The 23,382-nt window shown below is 37.4% G+C and overlaps 1 protein-coding gene across 6 annotated transcripts in view; it reads right to left on the reverse strand.

Moving 5' to 3' along the window:
* Positions 1 to 23,382, reverse strand: part of AFAP1 (actin filament associated protein 1) — a 120,066-nt gene that overhangs the window by 84,570 nt on the left and 12,114 nt on the right. The window contains exon 1 of one of the 6 annotated variants that reach the window (XM_080592022.1): positions 11,717 to 12,860. The exons of the other annotated variants lie outside the window; for them this stretch is intronic. The gene's annotated coding sequence lies outside the window, so the exon portion shown is untranslated. Of the gene's footprint in view, positions 1 to 11,716; positions 12,861 to 23,382 lie in introns of those variants that run through there. 6 annotated transcript variants of the gene reach the window in all.

Below are 23,382 nucleotides of genomic sequence, written 5' to 3' on the forward strand. Positions count from 1 at the left end.
CGTGACCTGGATGTGGTGGGAAGGCCTTAAGGATTTTTTTTTTTTTAAAGCCATAAACTTTCGCTGAACCTGAAAACAAACAAACAAAACAAACTATACATTTTACGAAATGGTTAGGTATTTGCATTAGAGAATTAGATAAAAATATTTAAAATGCACAGAACATCCTATTACGCTATTAATATATTTAATAGCATTTAATTTCATTAATAAACGTCTATACCACTTGGCAGGTTTCCCTGGTGCTGCAGGGCTCTCCCAGAACCACAGCCCTGTGGATCAGGGCAGGACCTGGCTCCGTGCATGCTGCAGCACGGCTTGACCAGATGTACAGCTGCCTAATAAATAATAGTAATGACGATGCTGATGGCAGAACCATGTAAGCATTCACGACTTTCTCCTTTCCAGCCTCTCCCCGCTCTCCAGCGCCAAGCTGCCTCACGCCGCTGGCGAGAAGTCAGACGCTGACAGCCGTCCTGGCAGCGCTTGCAGCCCCCGGGGCCCCTCACCGAATTATCCTGACACGGAGCAGGAGGCTGCAGTGCCGCAGGCTCGGGGAGACACCCAGTTTCACCACACAGTGACCACACTGACTCCAAGAAGGCCAGCCCGGCAGGACCGTCATGGCCACATTCGGTCCCCAGAACTACCTTCCTGGCTTGCACTAGCCTGCAGACAAATTGCTCACCTAGGTCCAAGAGTGGTGAGGAATAGGATAGGGTTTCAAGCCAAGCCAGTCATAATTTGCAGCATGGATTAATTAAAATTACTTGGATTTCATTTTTTACCCTCTTGCACTGAGAAAGAATAAATGTTTTGGAATGAAAACGCTAAGCCATGCCAACACATCTTCCCTCTTCCACTACCCCCCAGCTGCTTGCTGCACGTGCCAGCGTGCAGCCTGCACACATGGGGCTGGCATAATTCTCAGCAATGATGACACTTAGAAAATTATTTCACAGTATACAGTGAAGCTGTATCCCACTCCTATCAGTTCAGCCTACAACAATGAAACAAGAACATGGAGGAGTAAAATGAGAGGTGAAAATCATCATCATAAACAAGCAAACCACATGCACAACTCCAAAATGTTCATTATAAAATTCCAAGGCATGCCCTCAGTTCTGCGGCACAGACAGAATTAATTTTAAATAATGAAAGAAGAAGGATAGAAAGGGGCTTGAAATAAAAGCCAGCAGGTGTGATTACTATTTGGAAAATTTTTATGCACTTATTCTTCAGAGTACTGCATGAATATTCATTAAACCTCCCAGCTTAGGAGGTTTCAGATTGGAGTGTTGATATCTTCACTTTACAGAAGGAAAAAGCAAGGCATAAAAATGCAGCTTCAGACAGCTAAGTGGAACTTGAGGATTGCAGTTACTCCAAAGCCTCATCAGTACTTTTGCCAATTATCATCTTTCTTTAAGGAAAAAAGAGCAACAGCTAAGTGACTGTGGAGAAAAGCAACTACCTAAGACCACTACAAAAATAAATGGCAAAGCCAGAAATGAATGCAGATTACTGAAAACTCACTCCAGTACCCTGGTCCTTTGGGAGCACTACTTAACCGTAGCAAATCATGAGCTAATGTCGCACTGTTGAGCTCTGGTGGCAGTTTCCAAAAGTGTGCTCTGTAAGGCCACAGTGCAATGATCCATGCAGCTGATCAATGAAGCAGTGCTGTCAACAGAGCTTCAAATTAAAAGGGAAGAGAACAGGGTTCACTGGGATCCTGTCATAAATTTTAGGTTCAGCAACAGTACCTTAAAAACGTTGTTCTCTGGCAATTATCACAATCAGATGGCATTTTTTCAGAAAATATCTCAAGCTTGGAAAGCAGTATTTTGTCAGGTAGTGTCATGCAAGCCCCGTATATACTGATTTTTAGCTGAGGACAAAACACTTCCCCAGGTGCGACTGCTTTCTTTAACCGTAAGATAGAGAATCCATCCAAACACTGGGGCAATCAGTTTTGCTTCAATAACTTCTCAAATACCTGTTCTGAGAAGAAAAAATCCTGGCTGCAGTCTATGTGGAAAGCCTAGAAAGTAATCAAATGGTGTGCTGTGCTCCAACACCTTAGTTCTCCTGAAAGGAGAGGACTAAAAGGAAGATACTGGAGGACTCAGTAGATCAGCTGCAGCTTTTTCATGTGAGATGCACTGAAGAGAGTGGTATCTCCTCTCTACCCTCTAGGTCCCCCCATCACTGGAAATAATTATTTTAATCCCTTTTGTTATCAGCCTTGATATCTACTAAAGAAAGACACCACATTAGAGTAAACACCATTATACTGTTTTGTTTTGTTTTGCTTTGTTTTTTAAACCAGGCACACGAAAACAACATAAGAATTCTTGTATATGCAAATTTACAGTTTAATGACTTCTCAACCACACAAATATGAAATTATGGCAATAAGAAAAAGTGCTGCAAACATAGGTGACCAGAGTATGATCCCAAAGTTCTGCCAGCAAGCAACCAAATGTATGTTACTCCCTCAGTCCTTTCTAACTTTCCCTGCTTTAGAAGAAAAAAGATGCTATTTAACCCCACTTGCAATCTATTCCTTTGAGTAAATGACACAGAAGAGGTCATAGGTACCCTGAGAGGATTTAAACTTCTAGGTGGTCTAAGCAATGGTGAGGTCTCTCAGAATGAACAAATAAATACATATCTTCAAGCCTTTCCCACTTGAAAGTAAACAATATGAAGCTAAGTAATCTAAGAACTTTAAGTAGAGTAAAAATAAATCAATGAAAAAGGGCTGTGAGGCAATGCAGATGGTAGAAACCTTAAAAATGCTGTCTGTGAAGGGGAAAATTGGAAGGAAGTATATAAAAAAGAAGCTCGGAAAAGCTGTTTTTTACATGCGGGGTGCCTTAGCTGTGGGTTTGTCTGATGCTGCTGGGAAAGGTTGTTCATGTCTACCCACGAGCAACCACAAAATGCCCATTCTGACAAGATCTTCTGGGCTGAGGGCTCCTGCCTTGTTCCCTCCTGCTCTTCCTCAGCATGTCTCTAAGTGGAAGAGCCAGGAGGAGAGCAAGCCATGGCAAATGGTTTTTGAACTCCAGCAGGCTTGATGCTGTGACCACTGCCCTGGGGAGCCTGTCCCAGTGCCCAACCAGCCTCTGGGTGCAGAACCTCTTCCTAACACCCAGCCTGACCTTCCCCTGTCCCAGCTCCATGTCATTCCCTCAAGTCCAAACTCCATCCCAACAGACAAAAGGGTAAATTCAGTGAACATGTCTATTTCACGTACCACATTCAGCAACAGAACAGGGAATGTAAACGATGGAACAGAAAAAAACACTGATTTTTATAATGCTACATGCTGCTCACAGCACCCACATACAGATGATTAAAATGCTTAAAAGACCAGGTAAACTTGCTTCAGAGAAAATATCAAAAACATAAGCTGTTTGTTTTAGGAAAGGCAAAAGTGTAATGATAATGATGTAAAACACAACATTGGTATGCTCCTATTTACTTGTCTGAATAATTGAAGAGCAAGGAGATAATAAAACTGAAAGTCAACAGACAAAAGGAATTTTTGTTTAAGACTGCATCAAATTTTCATGTGAAATTTATGAATAGTAAAAAGTCAGCAAAGATGCAGAGAATATACATTTTGCTAATAATTCTGGGTAGGACAAAGACCAAATAGGGCTCTCCGTTTATCAGTAGGTGAAGAAGAAACTTCCTGAAGGGGGGGCTATGACAAGATCACCACAGACTGAGGCATGCTGTTTTGTGCATTTTGTTAGATGAGGTGGATCTCTGGCAACAATGCACTCAGAAAAGGGTAGATATGAGGAAAGCTTTGCATTTGCTTTGGCATCATATTGATGGTGTTTGATTCCTACTGTCTCTATTTCTGCCTTCATTTTCTTGGGCTCCTACATTGGGAGCATGTCTTGGTGCCAGGGAATCAGCAGAGAGGACAGCAGAGATGACAAGGGAGAAAGCTGACTGCAGTTAATTGTCTGGGCCTTGGTTTATTTATTTATTTATTTTGTCTTTCACTGAATTCTATTAAATTCTGTGCATGTTTTCTCAGAGCATTGTACTTTTGTGTCTTCTTATGAATTCTGCACCTATTTATGAGACTTGTTGCTGCCTTTTGGTTTTGGACAGGCTTCACCCTTATCTCTCTCTGCAAAGCGTTATTTATTCTCTTTGCAAAACCTTATTTATTGTTGGCCACTGATAGTGAGATCAGCCTCCTCGAGCACAAGTGTGGATACAGTCCAAACCCCTGTAGAGTTTACAATCCAAACATCCACTCAGCAGAAAAATCTTCGTTAGCTCTGTTTCATCCCTCTTTCCTACCCTTTATTTATTTTGGCATTGGGAAAGAATATGCTCTGCTCATGAAAACAGAAGTCTCCTCTACAGTAAGACCTAGGTACATTAAAGCAGGTAAACTGTAATTTTGACAGGCATTTAGGTAGTAGCCTGGTGTGAGTGCACACATTCAGCTACACCCTTTGCTTGAAAGATATCCTGAATTGCATGTGATAGCCACCAACTTCCCCCTGGCAGCAAATGGGATGGATGAAAGGAACCAGATGCATCAGTACAAGGTTTCCCTATTTGTAACATCGTATTCCTGTTAATCAAGCTGTTGTGAGACCCTCCAGTATAAGACAGTTGTATATAAACACATACGTATATCACAGCAAAGGGTCCTTAAGAGCTTCAGACTCATTTGAATTCAGCCTCACAGCCCCTTCTGCTGAAGGTTGTGAAGGGTTAGATGATCATTTCCTCAGCAGGACTTGAATGCCATGATGAGGAGTAGGTTATCTGCTCTGCTTCCTATCCTTCCATCATTCCGTCCTTCCACACCGAGATTACAACATACCAAACACAGCAGGATCACACAAAGTGGTGAGAGGCCACCAACACCGTGCCAGTCACATGGTCCGTCTGGACAGAAAGCTGGAAAGCACCGAGCATGGGCAGCAGGCACCTGGGGATGCCCACAGAGTGCCACCAGCCTGGGGACAGGCTTGTTCAGCTCCGGCACGTGTAGGAGGTGGATGGGGCACATCTTCTCCTTGCTCCCATTTCCTCCATTCCAGGTCAGTACACTGACAAAAGCATTTTTATGAAAACCTTTGAGAACCAAAGACCAGTTCAAAAGTCTTTTATCAAGCCAAAACATAAGACTCCACCAACCTGAGCTACTGAGATAGAGTCAGAAGGTTTCCTCATTTATAGTCTGTGTTTCAGAGCTATTTCTTCATGCCTTCAAGGCACAACACTTTATTTCACCTCAGAATGATACAGTATTAAATATTAGAAAAAGATGCTCTGGAAACCTCATGTGTGTTTTACTAGCAAATATCTGCTTCTTGCCAGCTTCTTGTCTTTGAAGAAGTCTTTTATTTAGTTTTTAAAAATAAAAGATTTTTTTCATTAAATAAACACACACATTATTACTCATATCCAGAAGGAAGTGTGACTTTTCAGGAACTTTCTGCCCTGGCAGTCTCCAGTAAGACTCCAGAAGAATGAGTATGCTACGAGTCAGATTCATTAAAAGTATATTAAAATCATCTGCCGTAAGATAAACTCCATTTTTCCTCCTCTAAACTTTTGTTCTAAAGCAGAAATTAATTTCAATTGTATCTCAAAATAAATTACATAAAGTTTTTTTCAACTTGCACTATCTTCCTAACTGTAGTGTTTATACTGAAGTTATTTATTTATGGAGGGGGAAAAAAAAAAAAGAACATTTTGGTATTATTTTTGGCTGGTTTGTACCTTTTTAACAATAATATATATATATATTTTTTAATGCCTATTAATTTTTGGTATTACAACACCTTTGGATAATTTTGGAAATAGAATGATACTGAAGTCTGTATCTTTACATCAGTATTTACATTTTTGTTTGTTTGTTTGTTTTTTTAATGAATCACATTGATTCATTTTGAAATTCCCCAGAAGATCAAAGTTTTCAGCACTTTTGAGAATTGGCCCTTAATATCAGTTAAAATATCATTATATATTATTAGTATGTTTGGAAACCAGAGCCTATCCACTTAATCATAAACACTATGCCTAAAGTCTGACCCAACTAATCTGCCAAATGCTGTGTAGGACCTGGTGCCAGTTAGGAAGATAATCTAATTCCCTCTGTTCCCAGAGCTGGGCTGCATCCAGGGAACAGTTTTTTCTTTGGGTTATATTTCTTATAAGCTAATTTGGGGCATTTTGCCTTTGGCTTGGAACATTTTTAAAATAAAATAAAAATATTAATTTGGACATAGTCTTAGAGCAAATACGACAATGTACTCCTTTTATATGGTTTAACATTCAAAAAAATCCCCGTTACATGAGAGAGACAATTGTAGTAAAACAAAGAGTTCTAAAAAGACTTCTCTTTCTTTCAGACATGGGAAACGTTTCTCTGAACAGATCTGTAGAACCTGTAGCAAACCCCAAAGTTAACCTGAATTGTCCTCCTATGACACATTTACCTAAAAATGCAATTTCTTGTTGCTCTTCCTGCATTGTATTTGTGGACTTCTGGGAAAGAGTGGAGCTGCCCTGATCCCACTTTCTACTCTCAATTTCTGCCTTTTCCCCTATAAAAAGATCTAGACTGAATAGTTGCAGAGTGCCTCAGTTCAGTGCAAATGGAAGGATTCATTTTCCTTGAATAAGAACCAACTCACCATACAGCTGCACAATTGTAAGATCTGGTGCATCCATCACAAATCCAACAAAGTCACTGGGAAAGCAGTCCAGTCAGGTGCTGTAATCTTCAGGACTTCTGACTTTAATTTTACAATGACGCTGCAGCTACTAAATTTCCAACTTCTTTTTGTTCTGCTTGCTAATGTCTTACTCTGAAGTCAAGAATTCAATCTCTCGATAATCAGGTTTAATCACAAAACCCATGTATATTTAAAAAGTGCATTCTTCCAATATTTGTTCAATTGTACCACCCTGAATTTCTTTTAATAAATTACAAAAGAGGGTAGAGTTAAATTCTGTATGATAAGCAGTTCAGCAGGTCATCATTATTTTAAGAGAATGTTTTGTTAAGACAGAGATAATTATGAGCTGTCTTCATGGAACAGATTCTTAAGCTTTTATTAAATACTTCCTGCTAGCTATTCAGTCACTGTCTGTTGGAAACTACAGATTTGATCCTGGTCAAGTTGCATCTCATGAGGCACTGAACAACTTCTGCTGGGGACTGAGAATGTGTCCTACAGATCTTCAAGTGCTTTCTTTTGTTTGGTTGGTTTTGTTTTTGTTTTGTTTTGTTTTTCAACCTATCACTCATGCTCCAGAAAAAGGGAGCATCTTTCTCCACAGTCCCAGCACTGCTCCTGCTCAGTCAAGACAAAGAGGCAGTGCGCTCCCTGTCTCTTCTTAGTCTCACTGGTTGAAAACTACTGCAAGTCTCTTTCATGTGGTTCAGTCCTCCCGTCCAATGCCAAAGACTGTCTTCAGGCTAAAAATGTCTCTGTAAGTTAACTGAGGGACATGTCTAATTTGCAAATAATTTTTTCCCTCTACTATCTATGGTTGTAAAAGATCACATCCCATTAACAAGTCTAAACTTCAACACATTTAGTTCTACAATTTTGCAACTACAATGTTATATATATATATATTTTATTTTTTTTCAGCTTAATCTGTTTCAATTCATTTATCTGAATGCCAATGCCTGGACTGTGAAGTACACACAGAGATCTTTGTGCAGTAGTCTCATGCCATCAGAACAAGCCTTTTGATGAACAGCCACAGGGCTCAGTAGCATTTGCTGACAGTTATAGCACATTGACAATACTTACATTATTTTCATTATGATAATTCCCCCAAAATTACAAAATGGGCTGAAATGAAGTGAGGTTATTTTATTGCTAAGAATACATTACCATCACTTGAAGGATTGGATGTTAAGTTGGTTTCTCTGCATGTTGTCATGTTTGCCTTCCATACTTATTTTAGTGTAGAAAGAATCAGTTCTTACATCCTTTCCATTCTGAATCAAAGTTATATTCATCTCAAGGTTACTTTCAAGCATGGAGACAGTAATTATAGTGAGGTTAGTCTACTATGTCTAAAATGTACCTCAGTCTTGAAAACTGATGACTTCTTTTTAGAAGCCCAACAGGAATATCATGATAACATAATGGAAAACTTCAGAGGATGCTGCACTAACAGACCTCAAATGTGATTTGGAGAAAAAATAAAATAAAATCTAGGTAAAAAAAATTTCTCACATTCTAGGAAGTTGCATTATTTTGTTATTCATGTATTTAATTACACCAACTAGAAATACATTTTCTACACCAGTTGCAGCATGACTGTTGTAGATGCCTATTAATAGCTGCATGAGACTTCCAGCTCATTTCGCAGTAGCTACTAACAGCCTCAACCATGTTAATAGCTTTGAAGCTGGCTGGATTTCAACTAATAACCCAAAGATGAACAATACAGTGTATCCTATTACTAATTGCGTCCCTTCAAATGGGCATTAAATGAATACTCATCTTTATATTCAGAGAGAAAACAGGAAAAAATCTTAGCTGAGCTGGCAGAAACCATTTCTTTTATTTCAAAACTGAACTTAGTAATAGATTTATTGGTTTAAGGAATTATTTAAAAATAATAATAATAAAAAAAGAATTGCCACAAAGTCAAATCCACATAAAATTCTAATCTTATTCCAAATTTTGACTATAATCTTTCTAATGACATGCCTGACTCAAGTTTCAGGTCTTAAAAGTTCAGGGAAGGTTTGGTGACCGATCAAAAAGATATTCAATAAGAGCATGTTATAATATAAAATAATAATCAGAACAGTTCCCGAGGATGATTGTGTGGTCCAGCTTTCTTATCTCATTCTTGAGCATCTAATGAAACCACACCCAATTTCACATTTTGTTTTGATATAAGTAAATAATTTATGAATAAACCAAAACTGTTTGAAGAAAATGAGTATTTGGTAAATATAAATTGCAAGAACAGAAAACCTGTAGAGATTGTTTATGATGTGAGTGCTAGTTAAAATTACTTCAGATTATATGTCACCAAAAAGAGAGTAATCAAAACTAAAAATATAACAAAAACAAAGAGGGAACTGTATGATGATCTACTATTATATATTTTAAATGACAGGCTTTGAGGTAAATACAGCTTTCTTTAAACACTAAAGGTTAGTCTAAGTCTGCTCTTTCTTCTGCTTTCCCTAACTTCTTTGTTTCTAACTTCTGAAAGTCTGTTGCTGTTATTGGACCTAATTCCTTCTTAATGCTCCAGCAGTAATGTGCTTCATATCCTGCAAATAAACATGCTCACAGAAACTAACAGCTGATAAAGAAAAAAAAGAGGGTAAAAAAAGTGATAAATTAATCACCTAGAATAACAACTGGAATAAAGGACTTACCAATTTCAGACAAAATACTAATATGCTGAACAAACATTAGTTTTCCCTAAAGTGCTGTTAACTCTCAAAAATATGAAGGAGAAAGCACTCTTCCTTTCTGAGTAGTTGCATTTATGCATATCGGTTGCTTATGAAACACAATGCCCAGGCAACCTGGAAGTCTGGTCTGCACACCAGATCACAAGCATATTTTAATCCTGATAGTATAAAGAAAGGAAGGGATACGAAACCCAAAAGAGAGCTGGCATGTGTCTCAGCGGCATACATGTCTGACAGATACCAGATAATGAGGAGGTCAAAGCCTCAAGGCTACTCACAGATTATTGTTGAGTCACAAGGTCTATAAGAACAAAAAATGGATAGTTTCACTACTAGCCAAGAAGTAACCTTTTGGGTGGGTACAAGAAGAGTTCAGTGTAACTCCAGCTCTACTTAAGCTAATGTAAAAATGGAATAATGCTGCTTGTGTTCCTGGTTGTTTTCAAGATTTATTCCTCTAAAAATCAGGAACCAGTAGTTTCAATGATCATGTAGGGGAGGCTGGAGATTTAGATTGCAGCATTTTAGTCCCAGGTTCCTCATGGTCTTTCAGTACAGCCCATGTTTATACAATTTAACATCTCTGAAAACATTAACACATTGCCATCTTATTTTCACAAGTGCTACAATGAGTTGAAGTCCTCTAATTAAAGTGCCAGAAGTGCTCACACTGCCGACATGCCTCTTCAAGCCATCACATCAAACTCTTCATCTTTTCAAATATAGACACTAAATACACCTACTGGATAATATAAATACTACAGGTATGAACACAAAGTAAATAGGTTGTAATGTGTCAAATTAGCTGATATCATGGAGTAAGTAAACTAACACTTTTTACACAGCAACTTCAAACACATACAATTCTGCTAACATTGATGAATTTACTCCCTGCTCTACTCTCATCTAAGGAAGATCCAGATGTATTCCTAAAATTTTAAGCACAATACAGTGGCAGTGAGAAATCAGTTCCTTGTCCTCTTCCATTTTTGTTGCTTCATTTCTCATCTCAGCACTTCTGGAAAAGTGCACAATCAGTGACTGATTCTGCTTGTTGGGAATCATTAATACTTACAGCCAAAAAACACACATACCCGAAGAAAGCTAAGGAGCAAATTTAATAGAAAAAAACACCCTGTTATTTATGCCAAACATGTCAGCAACGTTCAATGTTTGGACATGGTTGTTCACAGTCACTTTTATGTATTGAAGGAAGAGTGGTGAGACTTTTTTGATGTTATGACAATCCCACAATTTCCAGAGAGGTCAGAAAAAGCACTATGCACCTTCTTGACCCTTATATTAAAAATACAAACTCTATCCTATACTCTCTTGCAGTTACACCCCAGAAAAACTTAGTTCAAGATTAGAAAACCAGTATACACTTATCATTATTTTTTGCTAATTTTTACAAGTAAGGAGGCCAAAAATTTTTGCGATTATTTCTAAACAAGCTTTTCTGAACAAAGACACTAACAAAACAGTCCAAATCATCCATCTCAATTTAAATGTCAAAAAAAGGTAAGAAATCTCCCATGGACTCCTGAAATATTATCCGTACAGAGTATCTATCATTTTAAATGCAAGAAAAAAAAGACAGGAATCTCCTAGAGAGTGAATAGCCTCTAAATACTCAAAAATTAAAAAGAACCCTACTTTTGCAACACATAAAAGCTTGTTACTGTTACCTCATTATTACTAAGACATTAGAAGAGATTTTGCAAAACAGTCCAGTGGCCTTCCAACCTGCAAAACATGCCAAATTCTTTGACTCAGTTGCCATAAAACTCTTTTAAATTGCTGGAACCAGATCCAAATTTTGTTTTATGAAAGTATAAAAAGGATATGAGTAAAACCTTGGGTTGATTCACTATGAATGCAACATATGTTAAAGGGTTTCCGGGTCCTGTTACTCATTATGAGAGAATAGCAATCCAGATACGCAGATATATTATGGTGGCTCCACAGATTTAGACTCATCCTATTGTTTTTGGTAGCTTTCCCTTTCATCTAATCATCTGCATCTGGATCTTCCCTAAGTAAATCCATGTCTTCCAAAACCAGGCAAACTAAAGTAGTGCCATCAATAAAAAGTGTGTACTTTCTCTAGTAATAACAACCACACATGTTCCTCTTCATCAACAGAGCAAATTGGATCACAGGGAAAATAACCCTCTGGAATACTCAAATATTGAACTATATTGCTATGAAATTTGGAATATTTTCATCCATTAAGGAAATAATAACACAACTTACAATTGAATTGATACCCAGGTCATAAAAACAGCTAGAAAGGATCCTGAAGTATTATTCAATTCTTGCTCAGAACGTTTCAGTGAAATTTGCTATGAATTTTACAGTTTAAACAAATTCTTAGAGGCTGTTCAGTAGTTAATGCCTTTCTTATAATCAACCAACTAAGACATGATCTTCATGGAACTCTTACTTAAATCTCCTAAAACATATCTTCTGCTCTAAGAACATCTGATCTACTGCTAGATGGACTAACCTGTTTCAGGTGTGGGATATACCTGCCTACCAGGTATAAGATAACCCTTGCCTTTCCAGGTGGGTTTTGGAGGGATGCTGGGAGCATAACTCTATAGGCACACCATGTTCTTTCAGGCAAATATAGGAAATTATGGGAATGCAGAAGAAAAGTAACTACTCTTCCACATCACAGTCACACAACAGTGTCAATCAACTTATCAGTTCAGTTTATCTGTTCATACCAACCTGCTTGCTTGTACTAAAAGCAGCACCAAATTCAGGTCAGAACTTTTCAAGTGTGCTTGGGAAGTGCATTAGACAAGTTCATACCCAGGTAACTGTTGGAGAGATGCCTTCAGTAGAAGCAGCACCTAAAGAGCTTGTCCTTCAGTCCTTCTTGGAGTCTGAGTACCCCCAGAACTACAACTAATTGGGAGGTAACACAATGCTTAATATTACTGTTTGGTGCAGTAGTTTTTTTGTTTTTGTTTTTTGTCTAAACTAAAGGCTGGAATTACAAAGACAAATGCAAAGCAAGTTAAATTCTTGTTACAGCTTGTGATGTTCATGTAATATGCAACTGGGTTTTCTGAATTTCAGGAAGCATTTTTTAGTGAGTTCAAGTTTGGGCAATGCTGGGGGAGTGATGAGGCTGTTTTGACCTCTGTTGTAAGAAAAAAACACTTCCATGCTTTTAGTGTCAGTTTTCAAAGAGCAGAGGTGGATTTTTGTGTCTGTGTTTGTTTTGTTTTCCTTCTTTGGGATAATTTTTTTAACTTTCAAACAAGCACTAAAATGACCCAGTACTTTGGAGGATTGTGTGGGAGGTGCTTTAACATCTGAAGATCCTTTTTAAAAATAAAAACTGTAATATTTTCTGTCTCTCTCCTTTTTTTCTCTTTCTCTCCTTTTTTTCTCTTTCTCTCCTTTTTTTCTCTTTCTCTCCTTTTTTTCTCTTTCTCTCCTTTTTTTCTCTTTCTCTCCTTTTTTTCTCTTTCTCTCCTTTTTTTCTCTTTCTCTCCTTTTTTTCTCTTTCTCTCCTTTTTTTCTCTTTCTCTCCTTTTTTTCTCTTTCTCTCCTTTTTTTCTCTTTCTCTCCTTTTTTTCTCTTTCTCTCCTTTTTTTCTCTTTCTCTCCTTTTTTTCTCTTTCTCTCCTTTTTTTCTCTTTCTCTCCTTTTTTTCTCTTTCTCTCCTTTTTTTCTCTTTCTCTCCTTTTTTTCTCTTTCTCTCCTTTTTTTCTCTTTCTCTCCTTTTTTTCTCTTTCTCTCCTTTTTTTCTCTTTCTCTCCTTTTTTTCTCTTTCTCTCCTTTTTTTCTCTTTCTCTCCTTTTTTTCTCTTTCTCTCCTTTTTTTCTCTTTCTCTCCTTTTTTTCTCTTTCTCTCCTTTTTTTCTCTTTCTCTCCTTTTTTTCTCTTTCTCTCCTTTTTTTCTCTTTCTCTCCTTTTTTTTCTCTTTCTCTCCTTTTTTTTTCTCTTTCTCTCCTTTTTTTTCTCTTTCTCTCCTTTTTTTTTCTCTTTCTCTCCTTTTTTTTTCTCTTTCTCTCCTTTTTTTTCTCTTTCTCTCCTTTTTTTTCTCTTTCTCTCCTCTTTTTTTCTCTTTCTCTCCTTTTTTTTCTCTTTCTCTCCTTTTTTTTCTCTTTCTCTCCTTTTTTTTCTCTTTCTCTCCTTTTTTTTCTCTTTCTCTCCTTTTTTTTCTCTTTCTCTCCTTTTTTTTCTCTTTCTCTCCTTTTTTTTCTCTTTCTCTCCTTTTTTTTCTCTTTCTCTCCTTTTTTTTTCTCTTTCTCTCCTTTTTTTCTCTTTTCCCAGCACACTGATTTTTTTTTTGTTAAACTCTTTTTTTAATTTCCTTTTTTCTTATTTCACTCATACCATAGAATAAACATTTACAGACAAACATCAAAATAAAGCAAAAGTACTCTTTGGATAGTTTTGCTGATTGTGTCCCTTCCACATTTTCAGTGTTCTATGCTTGCCAGTCATCAAGCTGCTTCTAGGCAGCAGCTCAAGGAAAGCCAGGATTTCAATTAATATTCAATATTCCTTTCCCTATGGAGTGGTGGTGTCATATTTCAGGTTTTGCTTTATATTTCCTGTTGTCATGTGTCTCTGTGTTTAAGATGTGATTTAGGCAGACTCTGTTTCTGTGGATTTTAGAGTAGAAAAAAATGTACTTTAGCGGAGAGAAAGCAGATAACAATAGGAAAAGATGCAAGAGGTGAAAAACTTAATGGGGAAAATACTTGTGAGCAGGGTGTGATCGCTACTCCAAACCCTTGTTTTCAGCCCAAAGTGTTTATAAAAAAATTGGAATCTTAATCTTCATCATTATATCTGTTTTCTGTTTTTGTAGCTAAGTGATTATATTTAACACAGCTTGAAGCCAGTCCTGTTTATACAAGTGTGTGGGTCTAACGTGGAGAACCAATGTCTGCCAAAAGTAACTGCATCATAAATGTCACTGACAGTTTTCAAGTTATACCAGAGTGGGAAAAACACAGATATCGCTGCTATACTGTAACAAGATAACTGGATGTGCAAAAGGAAGAGAAAGCTAGGTATTCATAAAATCACGGAATGGTTTGGGTTGGAAAGGACCTTAAAGAACATCTAGTTCCAACCCCCTGTCATAGGCAGGGACACCTCCCACTAGACCAGGTTGCTCAAAGCCCCATCCAGCCTGATCTTTAGCACTTCCAGGGATGGGGCATCCACAACTTCTCTCAGCAAAATTTGTTTACCATGTTTTCTTAGAAATGGTATCTTCACAATACTTCTACTAAAGCTGCTTCTAAAGCAACAGCAATCACAGAAAGCAGGAAGAGACAACATATGCAGAGGGAAGCAAGGACACCCCAAAGCACTAGAATGAGATGTGCCCTCAGTCAAATCCTTCTCAACATTCACTCCTTTAAAAGCTCAATTGGATATTTTCTTCCAAAAAAACAAGTTTTAATAATCTCAATTACTCTGTGGGGACTGTCTTTTGCAAATAACATCCCTCAGTGGTTGCATCTCACAGGGATAAGCACAGTAGTGGGTTGACCCCAATGAGCTCCTTTCATCAGGGAATGAGAAATGCCATCCCCTAAAAACTGGAAGAAGTGAACAGTAAGCATGTCCCAGTAGGCCACTGGCCTTGTCTTTGAACTGACACCAGCTCCATTTCAGACACAAATAGGGGGGAGAGAAAAGAAAGTGCTGCTGGACAGAAGAGGTAACAAAGCAATTAGTCCTGCAGCTGTTATCAAAGTTAAAAATAAAAAAAATCTATCAGTTTTGCTAAGAATTGCAGAATTCAATTTCAACACAAAAAAAAAAAAAAAGAAAGAAAAAGAATAGTATTTCCAAATATAAAGTTATATGGAAAAGCTGGAGGCCAGTATCATTATGTAATATATGTAATATATTTCCTAACCTGGCTTTACTCTGGGTTGAGACACCCCTTCCCACATGCCCAGAATTTGGAGAAGACTCCTTCACAGTGTTATAGAAGTCAGTTTTATGAGCAGCATAATGATGAAAAGAGGTGGGACTGCATGGTAAAATAGATAATACGGGTGCTTAGGAGTCCAAGAACAGCCTTCATCCTGGACTTGTATTGAGGATCCTTGCTATGTTTCTGCTTACAGAATGTTTGAAGAGTAATGGGGTCAGCACTGGGGGAAATAATATTATATAATCTATCGCCTCCTGGTATTGTTTTAATCATTTTAATCAGAGGAGCAGCGTGCATCTCTCTGAAGTATTAACAGTGGTAATATATACATAACACAACTAACCTTATCTGTTCATCATAAAAAAAGGTTATGATGAGGAAATATTGATGTGCTATTGTGACAGATTAATAGGTTGCAAATAAGTGGACACTGGACAAAGCCTTATTATAACATGGAGATAATAGGTTATAGGCTCCTTTCAGTCTGTCCTGAATTGTTCCAAAAGTTCAAGCAAGAAGGGAAAGATGCAGAATATTTATAGGATGCAATCCTATACATGCCATTCAAAATCAGCTCGGCTCGAAAGAATGACATGGGTCTGTCAGGGCTTGAACATACCTTGGTACAGTTGCCAGGAATACTGTTGTCCCTCTTCCTCATATTTGGAAGCTCTACCAGGTCTTATTTCAGCTGATGAGCCGTTGCAGCTGAAAGAGTCATGTTAATTTAAAAGGTCCCCATTCTTGGTCAGAATTTAAATGCCACAGCATTTCAGGTAGTTAAGCCACACACAAGTAGTACTAAATTCAGTTGGTCATGAAAGGTACACCATAGCTCTTCATCAAGTAGGGTTTGAAAGGTTTACCAGTAAGGAAGTCTGTGCAGAACTTCAAGTAACTGATCTTTGCCTAAGACCCTCTTCTCTGCTGCTAGCTTTATGACACGGTATCATTTTCACAGAAAATAAGTGTTTCTCATTAATTATTTAGATTTGATTATGTAGAGTGCTGTTGAAGTAGGAAGAAACCAAGTTCTTAAGAAATCAATCTGATACTTGTAAATGGGATAGCAGTTATTTAGACATTAGGTGTAACATTATCCAAATAATACAGCCAGAAAAATCAGAAAAAGGTTAATTTAGACATTGCTAACAGTTTAAATTCAAAAAGTATTAATCTGCTTGTCTTTACTTTGACATCAGATAAACAACATAACTGTGAGAAAATAATGTATAATTGTACATAAATAATAAAACAACCCTCCCATTGATTTTCTTGATTTTCATTCACTTCTCTTCTTCCCTTCCAAGATTCTCATGGGTACTTTCAGCTTAACTATTTCCTAGTAAGAGAACTTGCAATCCTTAGCTCAGGCCAGATTTTCTGCATAAAACCAGTTACCAATGTTTGTTTTGTTTGTTTGTTTTCCCCACTGTGAAAACAGTCACTTTCTGAGATATTGAGAGTCACTTTCTTAGATATTGAGATGACTTTCAACACAGTCTGTATGAATGAAAGAAGCACATACAAGTGTGCAAATATGTTTGTATTTCAGATGAGATGGTTATTTCTGCCTTTTTTCGCCTTGTCTTCCCAGCAAGCTGTGGTTTTACAGTAACTTTAAGTTAACCTATGTCTGGGCTGCTGCTGAGAGGCGCTGATCTCCTCTCTTATCCTTCATTTCCAGGGCACAGACCCAGCTTACCACATGCCCGCAGGATCACTAGTACCCACACAGGGCAAGAGCAAGCAGCAAAGAACAGGGGGCAAGAGTTGATTGACTCTTTTAGTGGCAGCCTATAATTAGATTTAAAGCTGCTGTGAAACCACTGTCTCTAGTATAGATATCACACAATGGTTAATGTTGGAAGGGACTTCTGCAGATGGTCTAGTCCTAAACGCATGTGTATGCATATACTAATATTTGTACATACGTGACTTTCTTCATGTTGCTGTGGGTGGACACACAACTATCAGGATGTGAGTGGAGTAAGAAAACATCTCCATCTTGCACTCTGGGGCATGGCAGGAAGGCTGCGTTTCACCCTGAGGTCCTCAGAGAACCACTTCTCATGCACAGTTCTTATTCCTGTGGGGTTTTATTTGTTTACATGTTGGACTCAGTAACTATGTGGAAGCAAGAATAAGAATTGTTTTATTATGCAGTAGAGGACTACTGAAGCAAGTATACTCAGCTTCTTGAAGCATGCATGACTTGGAAATTTTGGGCTGGATAGACCATACTGTAACAAAACACCTGAAGGTAAAACATGTTATTTATTAAAGACATATGCAAAATATTTGTGTGTATCCGTATATGTGAAATACATTCAGGCACTATAAACTGCTGAAAATACTGGAGGCAATGTCACCAATAGCCTAAAAGTTATAATTATTTTCAAATGAAAGCAATAGCTGCAAGTAGGCTCACATTTAGCTTTCTCCTCCCTGGGGCAGTGCATTCCAAACACGAGTGTTATCCTAAATCTGTGTGGAAAGCATTAGCTGCTCTGATAACAATGCAGCTCTGTGCTTTTAAAGACTACAAAGCAACCATGCAAAGAATAGTAAAGTTCATTCTGAACATCTCTATGAGAATTAAACAGTCTAGTAGTATTTGTTGTTTTAAGTTAGGGAGATTGTTTATTTTCTTTTCTGAAATTTGTATTACAGTCAATAAATACAACATCAGTAGAGATTTATACATACATGCATATATATATATAATATGTATAAAATAATGAAGCATTGGGCTACCACACCCACCATTTCCTTTTTACCTTTTTACTTTGTGGTTCTCATTGATAATTAAACAGAAGAGACTGAAACTGGATAAGCAAATGTTATTATAGTGCAATGTACACAGTTATTCGAATCTTTCATTTCAAGGAGACTTGTGTAATTTGTGATGTATTTTAACTCTCAGAATGTTATCCTCCAGATGAAATTGAATATACAGTTCCTTCTACATTATTCTATTCCTAGAAGTATGATTCAAACATATTATTCAACCTTTACAGAAACAGTAATAGCAATATGCAATAAACACACATTTCTACACCATAAGATGAATTTAATAAAGCTATTTATTGGAAAAGAAAGCTGACGTACACTTTGATTTGTGCTGACATGTAACAACAAGGAGAAGTCAGCAATTCTTAAAGTACCTCCTGGCAAGGTTTTGAAACCTACAAGCATACCATGGAAAATGAATGTAGAAAATGAGGGGAAAAAATAATAAATAAAGAAAGAAAGAACAAAAGATAAGTAAACAAAAAGAAACCCCTTGAGTGTACCAAGAGTAAAGCTTTGGTGCTTCCAATAGATGAGAAAATGGAAATATATCTGAAATGATAGGAAGAATTTGCTCATCAGAATTCCACTGCAACAGGTTAGGATAGTGTATTTCTAGTAGCTTACGTATGGATGTCTGTTACACAGCATAAATGCACACAGACTACATGCAAGAGACTACACATACATTAATTTGTATATAAGACCAGCTGTTCATAACACAAGTAACTGTGTCTTTCCTCTGACACATCTCAAGGTACAAAAAATTCATGAGCTGGAAACACTATCTGTATTTCCTTAGTGCTCTTTTTTCTCCAGGAAAATCCCACATCTCCACCATGGACTCATGAAAAAGGAGCAGGTTTGCCTAAGTTAAGAAGAATCTCAATGCCAAGGATGAGGCAGTGCAGTGTGAGTGCAGACATGGATTTGAATGTCATTCAACAGCACGCCTTCTCAGCCATCCTCCATTGACCCATGAGGAGCTCCTGGGGTACAGTGGTTCTTCAGTAAAGGCACAAGATTGTAGGAACAACACCTACAGCAGTCACCAATCCCTGCTGCAGACCTTCACAGTGCAAGCAATGAGCAAAATGAAATAGTGTAGAAAAGAGTGTTACATTTTACATAGCAAAGAGGACCAGCTGTCAGTAGGCTGGATGTGCTTGACCAAATCAACAATGACATCCAAGGAAACAACACGTGATGATGCTTCCCTCCTCTCTCCTCACAGAAGGGGTGCTGTCACTATGTATTATGTTTGCATGCATTTATATATACTTACATATTTATATATGCACACATTCTGTAAGGTATTGATAGTGGAATAGCAACATAGGGGGAAAAGTGATGGGCACCAGCTAGTCATCTGATAAGAAGCTGGCACCAATTCTCCACAAACATTTCTGCGGTTAACAAATGAGGCTGCTTGAAGAAAAATAATTTAGATGCTTCTGCCTTTTGGAAACTGAAAGCCTGTGCTGTCAGTGCTGTCTTCATTTAGGTTTATTGAATAATATAGGACTTTATTCCAGATTTACACTTTTTGCAGTACACTTTACCAGATTTATGAGGTCAAACTTCATTACCTTCCCTGGGAGACGACTAGATGCAACTTAGTTTTCAGCCAAGAAATCCTATCCAAAGTAGTATTTATTAACATCTTAATGAGCTAAAAAGGTATAAGCATCTATACACTGTATGGTTGTAGTTACAAACCACTTTCTTCCAAATCAAGGCCAGTAGTAAAAGCTAGGTATCTCCAGAAGATTGTTCCTTGCACTTAAACTCTTTAATCCCTGCTCAGTCCTTTAAATCTGCTACATCTAGGGTCTTGATCTTTAACAGATATCAGCAGTTCTCTGGATAGCAGGGCAAGGAGGGTGGTGTGAATATCTTCAATAGATCTCTTTCTACCAAAGCTAGTAGCAACTTGTGGTGTTTTGCTAAGGATCTGGATACAGTTTTGGAGAAAGACTACAAACATCTACTAAGACTTGGTGCCCTCACTTAGCTCTGTCTTGTCTTTGTGGTTAATACATAATGTTAGCATGAACTCCAGCTGCTCAGTGTATCATAAGCCCTTGTAAAGAATGTATAAATGCATGCTCGCCTAAACTAAACAGCAACCATGTGGTGGTCTACACTTGAGTGAATATGATGTGTTTATGAATAGCACTTTCTAACAAACGCTTTACCTCTCCAGCTCCTTACAATATTTAACTTATCTTTTTCCTTCAACAAAAATGATTTAGTTAAAACAGTACAGCAATCATCATGTTTTGAACAATAACGGGATGTCACCCACAGAAGGTAACATAAGCAAGATGTAGCTAGATAGCAATTATTCAGCCTGAAATAGTGATGAAGACTACATTCTTTACAAAGATAGTTTAAACTATTTCTAAGTCTTTGAACTATTTTTAAGACTTCAGCAACAACAGAAAGGCAGACAAGGACTGATACCAGTAAACAAACGTCAACAGGAAAAGAAACAGTGAACGTAGGATTGTGTACACTGTCTGACTTAAGGGTGAAGTTCACCCCAGTACAAAGGAGTTTCTGTTTTATTTGACCTTCTGGCACATGAACAGCCTCTGAATATTCCCATTGGCTTAAATGAAAACTCTCACACTTGTAAAAGGTGTTGTTGGATTGGTTCTTGGGTGCAAAACCCTATTTTCATAGGTGTTCATCTCCTATTGGAGTCATTTGAGTGCTACTGCATGTTTACAGGTGGGATACAGAAACAGCACTTCCAGACACTTCCACAGAAATCTCCTTGCTAAATTCTGTGAAAATTAATGCTGTACTAAATTTCCTGAGAAAAATATGTTATACATAAATATTTACAAAATATGAAATACATAATATGTAATATATTAGACATACAATTGAAAACCAAACAAAAGTTTGATTAATATACAGCCTTTACGGAGATCAGCTTGCAATATAATACTTCATATATGAATTTCTGTTAAAGAAAGCCATTCCCTGTATCTATGCCTGTATTTCTATATCCAGATCTGAAGTACACTAATACAACACAGGCTTTGATAATAAATTCAAGCCACTGGTTCTCCCTGGACTTCCTTGCAAAATCCTGAATCCCTGACATTACTCAGTTGTAGGGTTCATGTTTAAATTGATTAACATGTTGTTGCCTAAAGCAATATGTTTTCTTGAAATCATTGCCTATGATGTGCACTTTTTCTAAGTACACAAGCAACAAAATTTTCCCGAATTCTAGCTATAGTTTCCCATGGACTTTCAAGTGATTGCTACCAAGGCACAATATAATTAGTTTCCTCTCACTTTTTCTGTCTTCAGAATATTTTTTTTTCCCGTGATGTGACAGCACACTTTTTTTTTTTGTTTTATTTTAATTCTTAGCAGTAATAATAAAGCTCATTATTTTATCTATTTAATCCTGAGAACCTTGGTCATCAAAACACAAGACATTTTATTTAGTGAGGCGTGGAGCACAGCAGTATAAATAAAAATCTCACAGCTGAATGAACGAACATTTGGTATACAAACAAACAATCTACTATGAGAGCACTGTGGCAAATTTCTCGTAAAACAGAGAACTAAAATTAAACAGCAATTCTCAGAAATACACAGCTAAGAATTTTATATCATAAAACTCATTTTCCAGAAATCTGTCTCTGTTATCATTCCTGCATTTCAAATCTCTTTTCAAAGATGTTTTCATTTAGTCCTGTGATTATTCAAAGTATTCAAGTAACCATATAAGTACATTGTGATAAACTTTTTTGTAAGTGCCACGCAAGCCTAAATTGAGAGTACAAAAAAAAAAAAAAAAAAAAAAAAAACTATCTCTGCAAATCCAAAGAGCCATCATCTTGTTTTATAACTCCTGAATAAATTATTTAACTTTAGAAGAATTACTCATTTTGTATGACTGAAAGTAGGGAGACGGGCCGTTCGAACTTCAGAGGTGACATTCCTCTGACTAAATGCCAACACTTACAATGTAGTCATCTGTATTTGAGCTAGTTGCCCTAGGCTCACTGTACAGTCAATGGAGAAGTTTAGGCTTCCTAAAATAGAAATATAGAACAGAACAGATTAATTACGTCCTCAAGAAACAAATCTCTATCCACTGATCATAAAGGGAGTCTACAGGGAGCAAGCTCAGCTACAGACCTGCTCTCCTGTGTACGTCTCAGGTCTGGCAGGATGGATCCCACTGTAAGTGCCTATAGGCTTTCACAGGCATTTAATTTGAAAATCTGATCCCATATTTACTAAAGAGAAAGTGAAATATAGCTCTACTGTAATGAGACAGCTCTTTAAAGATATTAAGACAGCTGCTTAAATACAGCCACGTTATTTTCACACGCATATTTAATAGTGCTAATATTACCTACCATCTTTATGACATCTTTTACCTGTGCTCAACCAGTTTTACAGGGAATAGAAATGAGAGAGATATCTAGACTTAGGTTTTCTGAAGTACATACTACTTGGTAACATTGAGAGCCCTTTTTTTGTCATGTTCAGGATCACAGCGGAGGTTTCATCCCACTGTTCCAAGGGAAGGAGGGAAAGAGAGTACTGCTGTCTCCTGAGCATCAGGAACACCCTATGCAACAGCCACCACAACAATAAGGAAAATCATTTGAACAAATGTCACATATACTACCTCAAGTGCCACAGATAAGCAGAGACTTACACTGCACTCAGTTGCTTTGCTTTTCAGTACAAATTCAGCTCCATCAATGGAGCTTCAGATCCCACAGTGCAGTGAATAACAGTTCTATACCCATTACTACTTTTCTACATCCAATGAAAAACATCAATGCATTTATTTCACAAGTCTCCCTCTCTGTTACTGTTTGAAATCATCCTTTGATCAATATCCAAGTTGCTTGCCCTCTGCTTCACTTTGCCTTTGGTTGCAGACCTGGCACATGTCAAGTCACATGCTGTCCCTGAAGGACAGCGGTTGAAAATAATCTGAAATGAAATCCCCTAAATAATTTCTGTCTATGGCCTTTTGATTAAAAATAAATAAATATATAAATAAAATCAGACCCAAACAAATTCCCACTGGCAAGTCTTTGTATGGTGGGACTGAAAATTACCGTGCTGGAGCACCTTGGTCACATTTCTTACAATGGGGAACTTTCTCATCCTTTACCTTATAAAGCAATTTGTCAGGATCCTGATTCCATAATC

The sequence above is a fragment of the Anser brachyrhynchus genome (assembly GCF_964034855.1).
Source record: "Anser brachyrhynchus genome assembly, chromosome: 4".
Taxonomy (NCBI): Eukaryota; Metazoa; Chordata; class Aves; order Anseriformes; family Anatidae; genus Anser; species Anser brachyrhynchus.